The sequence below is a fragment of the Ambystoma mexicanum genome, chromosome 7q, assembly GCF_040938575.1.
Source record: "Ambystoma mexicanum isolate Mex_15411 chromosome 7q, UKY_AmexF1_1, whole genome shotgun sequence".
Lineage (NCBI taxonomy): Eukaryota > Metazoa > Chordata > Amphibia > Caudata > Ambystomatidae > Ambystoma > Ambystoma mexicanum.
In genome coordinates, this window is record NC_090941.1 from 1106925465 (window position 1) to 1106940783 (window position 15319).

Consider the following 15319-nt stretch of genomic DNA (forward strand, 5'->3'; position numbering starts at 1 on the left):
AAAAATTGCATTGTGATAGTGCTTAAAATTGCATTGTGAAACCTAGGCCCTTTTTCCCCCATTATACAGGACTCTCAGACGTAGGTGTGTTTCTCCGGTATTTAAAAATTGCATTGTGATAGTATTTAAAATTGCATTGTGAAACCTAACGCTTTTCCTCCACTATACAGAACTCTCAGATTTAGGTGTGTTTCTCTGGTATTTAAAAATTGCATTGTGATAGTATTTAAAATTGCACTGTGAAACCTAGACCTTTTCCCCCACTATATAGTACTCTCAGACTTAGGTGTGTTTCTCTAGTATTTAAAAATTACATTGTGATAGTATTTAAAATTGCACTGTGAAACCTAGACCTTTTCCCCCACTATACAGGACTCTCAGACTTAGGTGTGTTTCCTTCGGTATTTAAAAATTTCATTGTGAAAGTTGTACCATTCTGTAGTTTTGCCTCCTAGCATAGCACTCATCTAGCTAACTTTTCTACCTTAGCTAAGCTCCTGTCGTCTTGTCCAATTGTCTACTTGTCTCGTCTCCCTCTGTCTCGTCTGCTTGCTCCCCGTCCTGTGTCCTTCTCTAGTGTTCTCCCCACCCCCTCTACCCTTCCTCTTCTGTCCACTCCCTACCTACTCTATGGTGTTGTCTGTCCCTCCTATCTTTTCTAACTGCTTCTCTATCGACTAGCCTACCCTCCTCACTAAATCTGGTAGGAAGAAGTTTAAAAAGGACATCCTGGTCTCCAACCCAGGCCTCCCTATCACTGATACCTATACCAGTGCCTCCTCCAGGCAAACCCTCACTGACATCCTCTTTGTCGTTCCCTCACCAGACCTATGGACTCTACAAATGGTCTCCTCCTGCTCCCATTAATGGTGACACCCGGTGGGAGGACCTCCTGGCCTCCTTCCTCTCCTCTAAGGTCATCATTAATGTTTACCCGAATGGCACCGTCTTGGTCCAAGGCCCTCAGGCCAACCTTCTCCTCTTTGATAGACGCTTCTCGTGCCTCATCAATTCCAAGTCCTCTCCTGCTGTCTGTTCTCTCCTTTCCTCGGCTTCCTTGCCTCCCCATTCTGTCTCCTCCTTGGCTGCCTTGCCCTCTCCTCCTTCCTCTTCTGCCCCCCCCCGCTGTCTCCTCCTTGTCTACCTTGCCCTCTCCTCCTTCCTCTTCTGCCCCCCCCCTTGGGCTCCTCCTAAACCTCTGCAGGGCGTACCTCTGACTTGTACCCCCATTCCCTGGAAGTCTTTCAAGGACGGCAACCTTCTGCATATTGCCACTCTTAACTCTTGCTTAGCTGTCACACACTCCTCTGACATCTGCCGCCTCCTGGAGGAACTTCACCTCGATGTCCTCGGTCTCACTGAGACTTGGTTCACGGCCAGCTCTGTCACAAGCTTTGACACTCTCCTCCCTGATGGCTACAAGATCCTCTCAGCTCCCTGATCCAACCGTTCCAGAGGGGGTGTAACCCTGATCTTCCCTGAGTGGATTCCTGCCTCTGTCCCTCATTCCGAGTTTGGAGGTAAGTAAAGTCCCTTACCGGCATGGCGTAAATAGTGTGTCCGGGCTGTCACCAGTCCAGTAATAGAGGACTATTCCGACTTCGCGGGAACGAGCTTTACGCCATGCCGTAAAAGGCACCCAAAATACCCTTAGCGGCATCAATCATAACGCAGACAATACTACCGACATTATTCAATGCAGCATTAGCAGTGACCGTAAATAGCGGTGACCGCTAATAACGGTTACCGCTATTTACAGTCACCGCTAATAAACAGAACCGGAAGTAGTGTCATCGCACAGGAACGGGAAGGAGCACGGCGGCCATCTATAAAAACACAATCCCCTGCCATCCTAACCACACACGACCTCTGGGACTCTGCTGATATTTGGAAAAGATACACCTCCAACACCACTATGCCCAAGGCCCTGAAGAAAGGAGCTGCCCGCCAGCGTAAAGAAAGGTTCAATGAGGATGAGCTGCAGATGCTGGTAGACACACTGCATGACCATGCTGCCATAGTGTTCTCAAGCAACATGAAGAGAGGCATTACTTCAGAAGAAAGAGACTTGGGCACTTGTTGCCCATAAGGTCAGTGCTGGGGGTAACACCCCACGTACGAATAAAGACTGTCGCAAGTGATGGGACGACCTGCGACTAAGGGTGAGAAACATCCTCTCAGTGAACCGCAGCCAAGCCATGGGAACAGGAGGAGGTCCCAGTTCCCCGATCAAGCTCACCCCATGGGAGGACATCTGCGTCAGCATGATAGGGATGGAAGGCATCGAAGGTGTTGGCGAGATGGAGTGTGACGCCACAACGTCGGGCGATGGAGGTGAGTGTCCAAAGTATACATTGCTATGCCAAATCTGATGAAAGTCAACCAATATGTCAGTTCAAAGAGTCAAGCCATGGTCCCACACACACACACACACACACACACAAACTCCCAGCAAAGTAGGCTGATGCGTTACAGACACATGCAGATCCCTGGTGCAAGGCAATATCGCACACGACACATACCACAAAAGATGCAAATGCCACGAGTCGCACAGCGTGCATGGCCAAAATACTATGCATGTCAGATAGCACAGCCCTTGGCCAACATGAGTGACACCGATGTATGCCTGCATAAACCACCCATGTATCAAAGAACGTGCTCATCCAAACACAAATGCCTATTACCCCCAATTGTGTGGGTGGTCAATTGTCCTAATGTATGTATGATGCCTATCAATACATCACTCATGCCGTCCCTCTCTCCGACCCACACAGGCACTGACCATGACAGCGATGGGCAGGAGGCAGCCCCTGCACAGGCCATACCTCGGAAGAGGTCCCAGGATGACAGCAACCGGCCTTCAACCTCGACGGGACAACCCAAGGGGCGCTGTGTACCAACAGGCAAGCCATCCCAGGTACCCATCACACCGGTGCCACCAAGGCCCGTAGAGGGCAACGCACCACCATCACCACCCATTGGCCGTCCTGATGATACATGCGAGGCACCACACTCCGAGGAGTCGAGTTTGGCTTGGGAGGTGGCAGCCACGGCACCCCTGCCTGTGGAAGACACACAGGATGACATCTGGGTGCCCATGGAGGATGATGTTTCGGAAGTGGTCCATACCCCAACTCCACCGGCATCCCCCCAAGTATCGTCGCTCAATACAGAGCACGCCACCACCCCAGAGCAGTCTGGTCAAGAGCAGACGAAGGGACACTTCAGTCCAATTTACACAACTAGGGAGGCTGAGCAGGCTAGGCAGGACAGCCAGAGGCCGACTACCTCCCCAGGTGCACCCGCAGGGCAGCAGCGGTCTGACCTGCTTACTGCACTTGTGCGGGAGTTTGTCCAGAACAACAGACTGGCCAGAGAGGAGTGGTGTCAGGGCTTAGCCGCCCTAGGCAGGTCCATCACGGACAGCACTGCCTCCATGGCAAAATCATTCTCTGACAACACCATCTGCCTCTGCGAGGAGGGCTCGGCCCTCCAGCAGGTGTTAGGCCGCATAGCGGATGCCATGGGGGCAGGGCATCCCGCTACACTATCACAGCAGGTGGCCACACCGAATTCCTCCAGTTCTACTCAAACAAGACTGCTCCGCAGGTCGGCACGTACCCTGCGCCGGCAAGACATGCCGCCCCCTGGACCAGGGGGTGCCAATTAATCGACACAGCAACATCTTGTAGGCTTTGGAGACTCAATGGGACTTGTGTGGGGGAGTTGTGGGAGGAGGGGGAGGGGGAGAGGGGTGAGGGTGTGTGGGGTGTTGTGGGGGAGTTGGAGAAGGTGGGGGAGTTGGGGGAGGGGGAAGAGGGAGGATGGTGGAGGATTTTTGCACTTACGTTTACATTGTTATATTTAATACACCCGTTGTGTGAAAAACAAGACCTGAGTGGACATTCATCATTGCGCTTGTGTCATTTATTCATTTACAGTGCATAGTGTAAATGTACCCCCACACCCAGTGCCCTCTGTCCAACCATCATGTCACCCTCTGCTGCCATGTGTGTCAGAAATATTGTGCAATCCCTGACTGGCGCACAGCACGTCCCTCCAGTGCATCGGCACTGCGATGATGTCCTGCCACATCTTCTTCTTCCCCTTCATCATCACCAGGTGGTAGCAGTTCAACGTCAGGGGGCAGGGGCACGTTCCGGCAGATGCACATATTGTGCAGCATGAGACATGCCATGATGATCTTGGCCACCTTTTCATGCCTGTAGAGGAGTGCCCCACCTGACCGGCTGAGGCAGCGAAATTGTGCCTTCAACAGGCCAAAGCTCTGCTCGATGACCACAGGGGTACAGGTATGGGAACAATTGTAATCCTCCTCGTGCCTGTTCTGTGGGTTTCGGAAAGGGGTAAGGAACCACGGCTTCAAGGGGTAGCCACTATTACCTGCATGAGAGGCAATGAAAGGTATATGTTAGACAGCTGTACTAGTCACACATGCCTGCAGATTATCGTTGGTCACATGCACATGTCCCTGGTTGCATGCACACAATTGTAATGCTCTCAATGTGTTCTGTGCCATGGACTTATGGTGTGGGTTGCATCTCCAAGATGATACATGGTGTACACTGCCTTGATGTTGCTCATGCATTGTGGATGCATACCGCTGTGTTTGTGTCAAATTAGTGAGATGTTGTGTTCTGTGAGAATTACTTAGAGGGAACGTTGGCAGTAGTCTGTGCAATCTTGGGCAATCAGCGCTGATTATTCCCATGATGACATGCAGCACTCCTGTGGGTGTGCCGGCCCTGTGACACACAGTGGATTCCCTAGTAGGTTCAGTTTGATGCACTCACAGGGATGGTTGTCCTGTGTGGTGATATGCTGGGGACAGCAACATAGTGCATATGCACTGCAAGGTGCTGGATGGCGTTACAGAGGGTGACGCCCGCTGATGAGTGGTGCACATGTTGTGGGATGTGGGGTAGTTTCCTATTAGACATGTATTGATTGGTGTCGGCCTTACTTCATTCATATGGGATTTGGGTGTCATGAACCATTTGTGATGGTTTGGGGCACAGTGTTCAGTGATGTGCACATCGTGCAGTCACATCAACATTGACAGCATGGTGGTGTGTGCATCTCTCCCCCCATTTCAATGCCATGTGCCAGTCCTGAAATTTACCAAGCAGCCAGGCACGTCGTCCAGCATGTCGCTCCATGAAGCGTGGTAGCATGGAGTTCCGCAGGACCATAGAGTCATGAGTTGATCCGGGATATCGGGCACAACAATGTGTGATGATCTTGCTGGTGTCGCATACCATCTGCACATTGATGGAGTGGTATTGCTTGCAGTTGCGGTACACCACCTCCATGGCATGCGGGACCACCAACTCCACGTGGGTGCATTCGAGGGCACCTACACAATTTGTCATGCCTGCCAGTGCATAGAAGGCAACTTTTGTATCAAATATCTCCTGGGGAGTCCGTGGAAGGGATATGTAGTCCCTTGTGTGCATGAGGAGGGCATCCAGCACTTGGTTCAGAATCTGGTAGGTGCCTGTGGTAAGGAAGTGGAGCACAGACACTACCTTCAGTAGAGGGGGGATGGCGGTGCGTATTTCACTGAGGCTCACTATGTCGTCGTGTATCAGGTCCACTATGGTGGTGATGGTGTCCCGGTCTAGACGGTATAGGGTGTGGATCTGCTCAGGGGTTAGGTTGAAAAGGACTGGCTCTGATGCGAGGGATTGGGGGCTGCCAGCGTGGTAATGGTGGCTGCGCTGGTGGCGCATGCTGGGCCTGTCTCACCCTCCTTCTCCTCTTGCGTCTTCTCTGTGGTGCCGGCTGTTGTTGTGGCAATGCAAGCATGTCCTCCAGCTCCACTAATGCTAATAATATTGGGATCATCTTGGTGTGGGAGGGGGTGTGGTGTGTGGGTGTGCTCCTTTTGTACTGGCCCAGACTCCATTGCCTCCACCTGTGCTGACTGTGTGCACCTGTGGCAGTTGGGAACACTGCTCGAGGCATTTTATGGCATGCCGGTAACCACTTTTTCCACCTTCATGAAGCTGTTATTTGCATGTCCGCTTCACTTGTGATCTGATCCAGTTTATGGCATGCCGCTATTGCCGGCATGGTGGGTCGCGTGCCCGCGCCCTGACCGCTATTAACGGTCCCGTACTTTGCGATGGCGCTAATAGCGGTCGGGCTGGTCAGAATAGCCTGTAGCGGTAATCGATGCCAGTATTCCTTTACCGGCATCGTTGTTACCTTAGCACCAACCTCGGAATGACCCCCTTTGTCATTCCTACGCAGGCCTACTCATCTTTAGAATGCCTCGCCTACAGGCTCTCTCTCCTAGCCATTGCCTTACTGTGGCTAACATCTATTGGCCACCTGGTCAGATCTCCTCCTTCCTCTCCGAGTGGGTGGACCTCTCCTCTTTCCTCCTGGCTTCAACCACTCAACTCCTCCTTCTTGGAGACTTTAACATCCACCTGGATGCTTCCTGTCTTTCCTCTGGACTCTTTCGCAACCTCTGTGATTCTCTTTCACTCTCTATTCTTCCCTCTGGCCCGACTCACTTGCAGGGCACACCCTGGATGTTCTGATCGCTTCCCACCCTCCCCTTTCGATCCCTCTCCCCACTCCTCTTTCCTTGAGTGATCACATTCTCCTTTCCTCCCAGGTCACTCTCTCCACCCCTCAGGGCAAGCCAACTCCAGCACTGCCACCTACCCTCTCGGTTATTCAACCCATGAAGCATGTGTCATTGGAGGCTTTCGCCACCACTTTCTTCCCCCTAACCCCTTTGGCTAACTCACACCCTGACACAGCCCTCTCCATGTTCCACTCTGCTATATCTGATACTCTCTATGTTCTTGCCATGAGGATCCGCTTGAGGCCCAAAGACAAGTGCAACTCTTGGTATGACTCCGACCTCGTCACCCTTAAATGCAAGTGCAGGGTGGATGAGAGGAAATGGCGGACTTCCGGTACATCCTCTGACAAACTGGCCTGCTGCCGGCTCCAAAGGTAATACCGGCCGTCTGTCCACACCAAGAAGAGAGCTCACATCCAAGCCCGCATCTCTATGGCAGTTAACAACTCGGCCGAACTCTTTAAAATCTGCAAGGAGCTGGCCAATTCTGCTGCAGTCTCTACCTCTCCTGTCCCCCACCAGGCCCTCTGCACGGCCCTGGCTTCTCATTTAATCTCTAAAACTCAGAACATCCTCTCCTCCTCCTCTTCCATGTACTCCCCGCTTTTCCTCTGGCCTGTCTTCAGCCACCTCTCCTCACTCCTTCTCTGCCTTTCCCCGGTTCTCCCCAGACGAGGTTTCCAGACAAGTCCGATCTATCAAAGTCTCATCAAAACAGGTTCACCCCTGTTCCTCTAAAGCCATCAAGGACTACATTGACACCCTGGCTCCTGCTCTGGCTGACTTCTGCAACTACTCCTTCGCCACTGGAGTGTTCCCGTCCCCCCTGAAGCATTCCCTTGTGCACCCTCTTCTTAAGAAACCGTCTGCCGACCCTTCCTGCCCAGCTAACTATCACCCAATCTCCATCACTCCTTTCCTGGGCAATCGCCTGGAAAAGCTGGCCATCTCCCAGCTTAATCTTCACAATGAATATGTTGGTTGTCTGCACGAGCTGCCAGAAGCACAGAAATGGCTCTCCTGAACATCTGTGAAGACCTGCTCTCCAACCTTGATTCCAACACCCCCTGTGTCCTCATCTTACTTGACTTCTCTTCTGCCTTTGACATGGTCAACCATGCCATCCTGCTCAACCGTCTCCGTGATAACCTGGGTATCACTGATCAGGCCCTGGCTTTGCTGACTTCTTTCCTCCCCGATCGACTCTCCCAGGTCCAACTTGGGTCCTTCCTCTCCTCTATCTCTATATCTACCTGTTGTGTTCCCCAGGGATCTAACCTCTCTCCCTGGCTGTTCAACCAATAGTTGGCACTTCTTGCCCACCGCACTGCCGCTCTCTGCCCCAACTTTCAGTGCTATGCAGATGACACTCAACTTATTTTCAGGCTCCCTTCCGCCACCTCTTCTCCTTCTCTCATCTCTGACTGTCTGCTATCTTCTCCTTCTCTGATCTCTGCCTTATGCCAGTAAGGCTGAGATTCTCCTCATTGCCACTGCTGCTCACTCCTTTCCAGTCACTCTATGGCCAGCCTCTCTTGGCCCTCCTCCTGCTCCCACCTGTGAGTCTAAAAGCCTTGGGGTCATCTTCGAATCGACACTCTCCTTCTCTCCTCACATCTATGATGTCTCTAGTAAGTCACACTACCAGCTGTACCTCATCAGAGGTATTCTTCCTTTCTTCTCCTTCCCCCAGAAGCTCACTGTCTCCAGACCTCCGGTTCTCTCTAGGCTGGACTGCAGCAACAGCCTCTTTCTAAATCTGCTTGCCTCTACTCTCCGCCCTTTGCAACTCATCCAAAACAGGACCGCAAGACTTGTCCTTGGCCTCAAGCCCAGGGATCGTATCTCTCCAGGACTGACATCTCTGCACTGGCTCCCAGTGGCGGCGAGGATTAAGTTCAAAACCCTCTGCACTGTCCATAAGGCCTTCTGGGGCCTGGGCCCTCAATACCTTCAACTCTCTCTTCCGAATATATCTTCCTTCTCGAGCTCTTCGCTCATCCTCCTCCAACTCCCTCGGGGTCAGTCGCTTCTCCAAGCAATGAGTTGAAGGTAGATCTCTTTCTTCTGCTGGGGCCTCCCCCTGGAATAGCCTCCCTGCCTCTCTGAAACTTGAGGAGAAACATCTCCGGTTCTGGAAGCACCTCAAGACATTCCTCTTTGTCTCTGCTTTCTCTCCTCTACTCCCCTGCTGATCTCCTGGTTGAAACTGAAACTGCAGTGGTTTACTTGGCTACCCTCTGATCTCGGGCCCAGGTCCCTTCCTCGCCAGTTGCACACCGGCACTGCCCCCCCTGGCAACTCTTGAACTCTGGGACTGTTTCTGTATCCCTACAGCCCACTACCTGCACTTGACACCTGATGTCTGCCCTTAACCTTGCACTTGCCACTAGCTAGCCGTACTTCTTATTTATTGTCTTATTTTTGAAAAAAAAATATTTACGGATATCTTATTTACTGCTCCCTCCAACTTCCCCCCACACTTCTCCCCTTCCACCCTCCCCTGCACTTGCGCAATCTTAATGTCACCGGGAGTAGCAAGATTGCGGTCTCTGTCTTCCCCCTGTTCCCACTCCCTTGCCTCATCGCACCTAGAAACACTTGTGTATAGGTGCGTTATAAATGCCATATCATATCATAGCATGGAGTACTGAATTCACAGTTGTAGCTTTCCTGTAGGTGTTGATCGTATACCCTGTCGGGGTGATAATTGATTCTCAGATCTAAAAAGTCAATACTTGATCTGCTGAATGTGTTAGTAAACAATACCCCCAGTTATTAGAATTGAGACATGTGATGAAAGCAGCCAATTCACATTCTGTACCTTTCCAAATCAGTATGACATCGTCGATGTAACAACACCACAAATGTATATGCGGCAGGTATGCATGATTCACAAGTGCATATGACTGTTCAAATCGATGCATGAATATGTTAGCAAGAGCAGGTGCAAAACTTGCTCCCATGGTGATGCCAACCTACTGCTTGTGGAGTGTTCCATTGAACAAAAAAATGTTGTCATGTGCAAATGCTAATAACTCTTTGATCATTTCGATACGGTCATGAAAGGAAGAAGACTTCTCTCTAAACATGTACCTTACACTCGAAATGGCTAATGCATGTTGTATGGATGTGCACAAGGACTTGATGTCCAAAGTCACCAGTATAGGACCAATTTCAAATACTAACTCATTTAGTATTTGTAGTACATGCATGGTACCTCTTAAATACGCTTATGTGTGCTTGACCTCCTTTAGGAGAATATCATTGATATACTGTGACTATGGCTCAGTCACCCGACCTGTACCACTCATGATTGGCCAGCCCTGGGGTATTTGATCATAATGTTTATGAATTTTAGTTAGGAAATAAATTGTGGGAATAGTAGGGTGTTCCATGACCAAACATTGTTTTTCTACAACTGTAAAGAGCCTTTTCCTTGCCATTTGGTGATAATGACACATGTAATAGTCTTATTCAGATCAGATGTGAGGATAGAGTAAGATCCCAGAGTATTTAAATGGTTTTGTGGCATTTGAATATAGTCCATTTTGTCTAAGATGACTATGTTGCCTCCTTTATCCGCTTCTTTGATAATTAGAGAGTTGTTTGCCAATAGTTTTTTCAAGGCTAAGTGTTCAGAGTACATGAGATTAGACTTCTGAATACAGTGTGTCTGATCTTCTAGCATGTATATTTCTAAACACTGCCTCATGAAAAGTGTCAATCGCATTCTCTCGCGAAAATACCAGCGTGAAACAGGATTTTCTTGTTAATTCTTTCATGCGCATGGATCGCTGTTCTATATTTAACTCATTAAGTACATATTAGAATGTAAGTTCTGGTTCATCTGCCCTTTCTTCCAGGAACATCAATACATGGGTGGTTAGGAGGGTTTGCATGGAAATGATTGACAGTGATATATTTGTGGTTGCGATGTCGTGTATTGTTTGACTTGAGTAGCAAAGAATCTTTTCAATTTGAGTTTATGAACAAATCAATCTGAATATCTGTGAAATTGTATATTGATGAGGGCGCAATTGATAAACCTTTATTCAACAAGTCAATTTCCTGTGGAGAGAGCTAATATGAAGACAAATTATGAACTAAATTGGTTGCCTGCTCTGGATCAACTGTTTCTGTTGCCAAGCTCAAGTAATGAATCATTCTGTTTTTGGTTTGTTGCCTCTTATGATGTTTGCCACCCCTCTTGTACCTGAATCTGTGCCCAGGGTTGATATATTGGTAACTACAGGGTTTTGGAATCTGACTAGTTTGCTTGACCTGCATTTGCCTCTTTTGAACCGCCGTATTTGCTCCAAAAAAAGAGGACGGTGTAGCTGCAACTACATCTTGACCAGTTTCAGGAGGGGAAGTTGTAAATGTAGCACTATTATTATCTGCTAGAACGTCAGGATCACTTTCAATGTCAAAACTCATTGGGGAAGATGCTGCACCACTGCCTCTTTATCTCAGTGTTTCGTCATATTTAGGTTGGTATGTGTACAGCCGGTCTTCCCTGTAATCCTTATATTCCCTAAGAGACTTTGCGTGACTTCCTCAGTTCATTTCTGTCACGACCGCTGGGCACTGGCGGCTGTGGAAGAGGTGGAAGCTGGGCCGCCATTAGATTGTGCCGTCACATTTTTTCTCCGGCCTGCACCAGCGTTCTAGTCTTTTTCAACATGGCCGCCGCCTACGCGTATTTACGTTTCCACGCTAGGCGGCTCGGCGTGTTGCAACTTCGGATTTTCCCTCTGTTGCTCTCGCTCCTCCATAGTTTTCTCCTTGGTGGTGCTCCGCCCCTCTGTCCTAATTTTTCTCCCTTCTCTGGCCCTTGCATCCCTTGCTCGCCTCTCTTTTCCTGCTGTCTCCGTTTTTTCCTTCCCTTGTTGGGTACCGGACGGTTCTCCTTTTCCTTGCTGTTTTCGCCTTGCTTCATCTCAGCCTACGGAGCTAGCCTCTCATTGTACTCTCACTTACTCACCTCGCATTGGATCACCAGAGTGTGCTTCACCGAATTGTCCTGTTTCCGGCTTCCACTTGCTCCAGTACCCCGGAGGGGTTTTTACGCCATTTGGCTTTTCCCCTCACTCCGTTGTTAGTCCGTCGCGGAGGGGGGTCACGTGCCTCCTGTTAGGAGCCGCGGTGGCTTCCTTTCAAGGCCGACCTTACCTCTTAAAGAAGAAAAAACTTCCCGCTCTGCACGTCAGAAGAAAGAAGTTAAATTACTCTTCGAGTTCAGGTGAAGAGGAAAGGGAACCAGGGGACGAGTTGAGTTCTACTGATGAGGAAGACATTACCGATCTACCTGATAAAGTGGTGAGTCCACCAGCCCAGTTTGATAATTTCATCTTGTTGTTGACGCAGAATGGAGAACATGGTTTTGTAATTTTTCTCTTTAGTAGTGACTGGCGCATCCATCGTCTCTATTTCTTGTTTTATACTGTCAATTTGTGCAATAATACGCGCATGTTCCCTTGCTGTGTGCTCAATAAGAAGTGCAATCATCATTTTGGAGCTGGTGGATTCTCTTCCTACTGAGTCCTTATCTAAGGGATTTTCAAAGTCTGGCATTATGAGTATCCTGAGGACCCATGGGATTTTATTTTGAGTCAGATAATGTTTCAGTGTAATCATTTCCCAGAACTTGTTTATTTCCCTCGTGCTCAGTCTTTCATGTCTCAAAAATGTATGACTGAGATCCTCAGTTTGAGGTGAAATATTTTTAAGTGGATGGAGGTGGAACCTCCAGGTGAAAATACTGCCTTGATATCATCATCTCTGGTTAGAAGATATTCTGCTGTTTGTGACAAGTCAGTATTGATTCCATTTAGAAGTAACTGCTGCTGCGGTTCAATGCTAAGTAACTTAATAGGAGATAATTGGGGCAAGTAACCTAGAACCTTCTGAGCTCATCAGTAAATTAGAAAAGATGTGTATTTAGACCCAAGCAGAATGCACTGTTGTCTGCTGCAGGCAGTCGTGCAGTAAAGAACCCTATTCCCCAAGTGTCAAAAATTGCAATTAGATTTGCATGTCCCCCCGCCCCCCTAAGCAAAATGTGGGCAGGCCGTCCCCCCAACTCCAAAAATGCCAAATGGACAGTAAGTCCAAATGGATATGAACTATTGTGCGCTGTCGCCGCACCCTGCTCCCAGTATAGTCTCTGGGCGCCCACACCTGTTACCATCACAGTCTCTGGGCTTCCTCATCCCAGCCCTAGCCCAGTTCCTGGGCTCTCCCCACCCTACCACAGATCCTGGGCTCCCATCCTGCTCCCACCACAACCCCCCGCTCCCAGCACAGTCTCAGGGCCAGTGGTGGCTGGTGGTGGCTGGTGGTGGCTAGTGAATTTTTTAAGTGGAGGGGCATAAATATTTTCCCCAGATATACAATTTTTTTTTAAATAATGGGTAAAAGGTTGCATTTTAGAGCACAATTTTTAAAAAAGATTGCCTAAAAAGTCAAAAAGTTTGCAATTGGCGCTGGGGGGCACAGGGGGCAGGCCTGGTATTTTTTACTGGACATCTATGATAGATGTCCAGAAAAAAGATGCCACCCCAGTTCCCTGGGCTCCACAATGCCTCAGAGGGGAGCTGATTTTGGGCCGTGGGTAGGGTTTTTTTTAAAATGCCTTTATTGTACAACCCTCCACCACACTCGCCAAAATCAGCTGCACATACCAACACAAACACACACATTCACACAGCAAGCACTCTATCCTTCACACAAGCCCCCATCATCATACACTTTCTCACAACACAAGCATACACCCATCCATACACATATTTAATTACCAAATAAATTAACATAAACGTACCTTCTGCCCTGATCTTGTAGTTTCCTCCCCAGAGCTTCCTGGTTCCTTCACATGCATGCAGGGGCTTCAGTGTGGGGTGCTGAAATGCCCCGCTCCAGCCTGTTCTGTCCGTACGTGCAAGGAGGCGCAGGAGCGCCTCCTCGGACATGCAGACATGCAGTTCCCCAGCCGGCATTTCCAATGCGCTATGCAAGGCTGGGGAACTGAACTGTCAAAGGGAAACAGTGTTTCCCTTTTTGACAATTCAGCCAGCCCAGGAGTGCTCCCTCAGCTGGAGAAAGCAGATGAGAGAGCGCTCATCGTTTCACTGGCCTGGCTCCACAGTATAACGGGCGAGTGCTGGGTCGACGCTCCTGGCCCATAATGGCTAGGCCCTGCCCAGTGCTCCCCTTCCCGCTCCTCCCTATCCCACTCCCTAAATAGTCCCTGGGCTTTGTGAGAAAGCAGAAGGTGTCTCACCCGCTAGTCCCCGGGGATCTGTCATCCAGGTAGCCAGGGGGTGGACCAGTGCGGGAGATCACCTGGGTGAGGGGTCTTCAGGCAGTCGGACGCTGGATGGTGAGACTCGGTATCTCCTTCCCTGTAACACCTTTACCCCATCCTACCAGGAAGGATACTTAGGAACTCAACCCCCACCTTTCACAACATAAACACTTCCTCACGGACAGCACGCTATGAGAGAAACGGACTAACACCCAAGCTGTATACCTGACGTGTCCCAATACAATGGTCAGGCAGGGTCAGGCAATTACTGACCATCAAGCCCACCTGACTTCCATTACACTTCACCACACATATAAAAGGCAGAGCATGAGCGCACACTCTGCGTGAGGCAAAGCACACAAGGAAACAGAGTCCCAAGATGGTAATTTAATACGAGGAGGAAGACAGTGAAACCGAAGGGCATCACAAGGAGGGAAGTTCACTTGACCTTTTCAACAAGGAACCGTTACTTTCACAAAACCTTGAGAATAGAAAGCGTAAGACCAGGAAACCAGGCTGAGGAATCCTGCATTGTGTGTCGGAGGTACCAAGGCCTTCCCACTTCGATAATCAAGGCTGGGAGAATCACCAGCTGCGGTGCTACTGCCCTTAGCTCCAACAAGAAAGCAGTGTCAGTGAAATCAACACAGCCAGTGATTTGTGGAGACCGATACAATACCGGTCTGTGTTGAAGTCATGGTTGCAAGCGCCAACCTTGTTTGGCGAGCGCTGGATCTGAGAACATTGTGTGAAACACCAGTAAAGTTGAACTGCAGATGAGTGATTGCACTTTGAAGCCAAAATAAATGATACCTTGGACAGAGTGGTCCGGCACCTTGTGCATGCTTTGTGTTAAAGCAAGTTTGTGTTACAATAGATAAATTGATCCGAGCCTGGCAGAGGGAGACTGATTGAAGATTTTGTGTTGAAACAGATCTGGGTCCGGCAGAGGGAGATCCGGGGTGAACCGTGAGTCACATGAGAAATTGAATACGTGGAAATCCTAAAAAAAATGGTGTATATGTATTTCTGTGAAATACAAACTTTGTGTTAAAGTGGATCTGAACCCGGTGGAGAGGGATCCGAGTTGAACAGTAAATCACCTGAGAAAAGTGTACATAGGAGAATCCTGAAAGGAAAGGAACTTTGTTATTTGTTTGTTGCATCAGGCCCTCTCAAAGAAGAGCCTTTGAATGGCAAAAATACTTTGGTACAGAAGGCTTTGATGTTTGAGTTTTGAACTGCACCCTTGTGATAGAGAAGCCAGAGACTGTGCTAACCTCGAGTGTGGCACCTTATCTCGTGCTGAAAACGTGGGGAAGGGAAGCCTATGGCTTGAATATCCTGACATGATTTCTTGGACGCTTTTCTTTTGCATAACATTGTTTCCC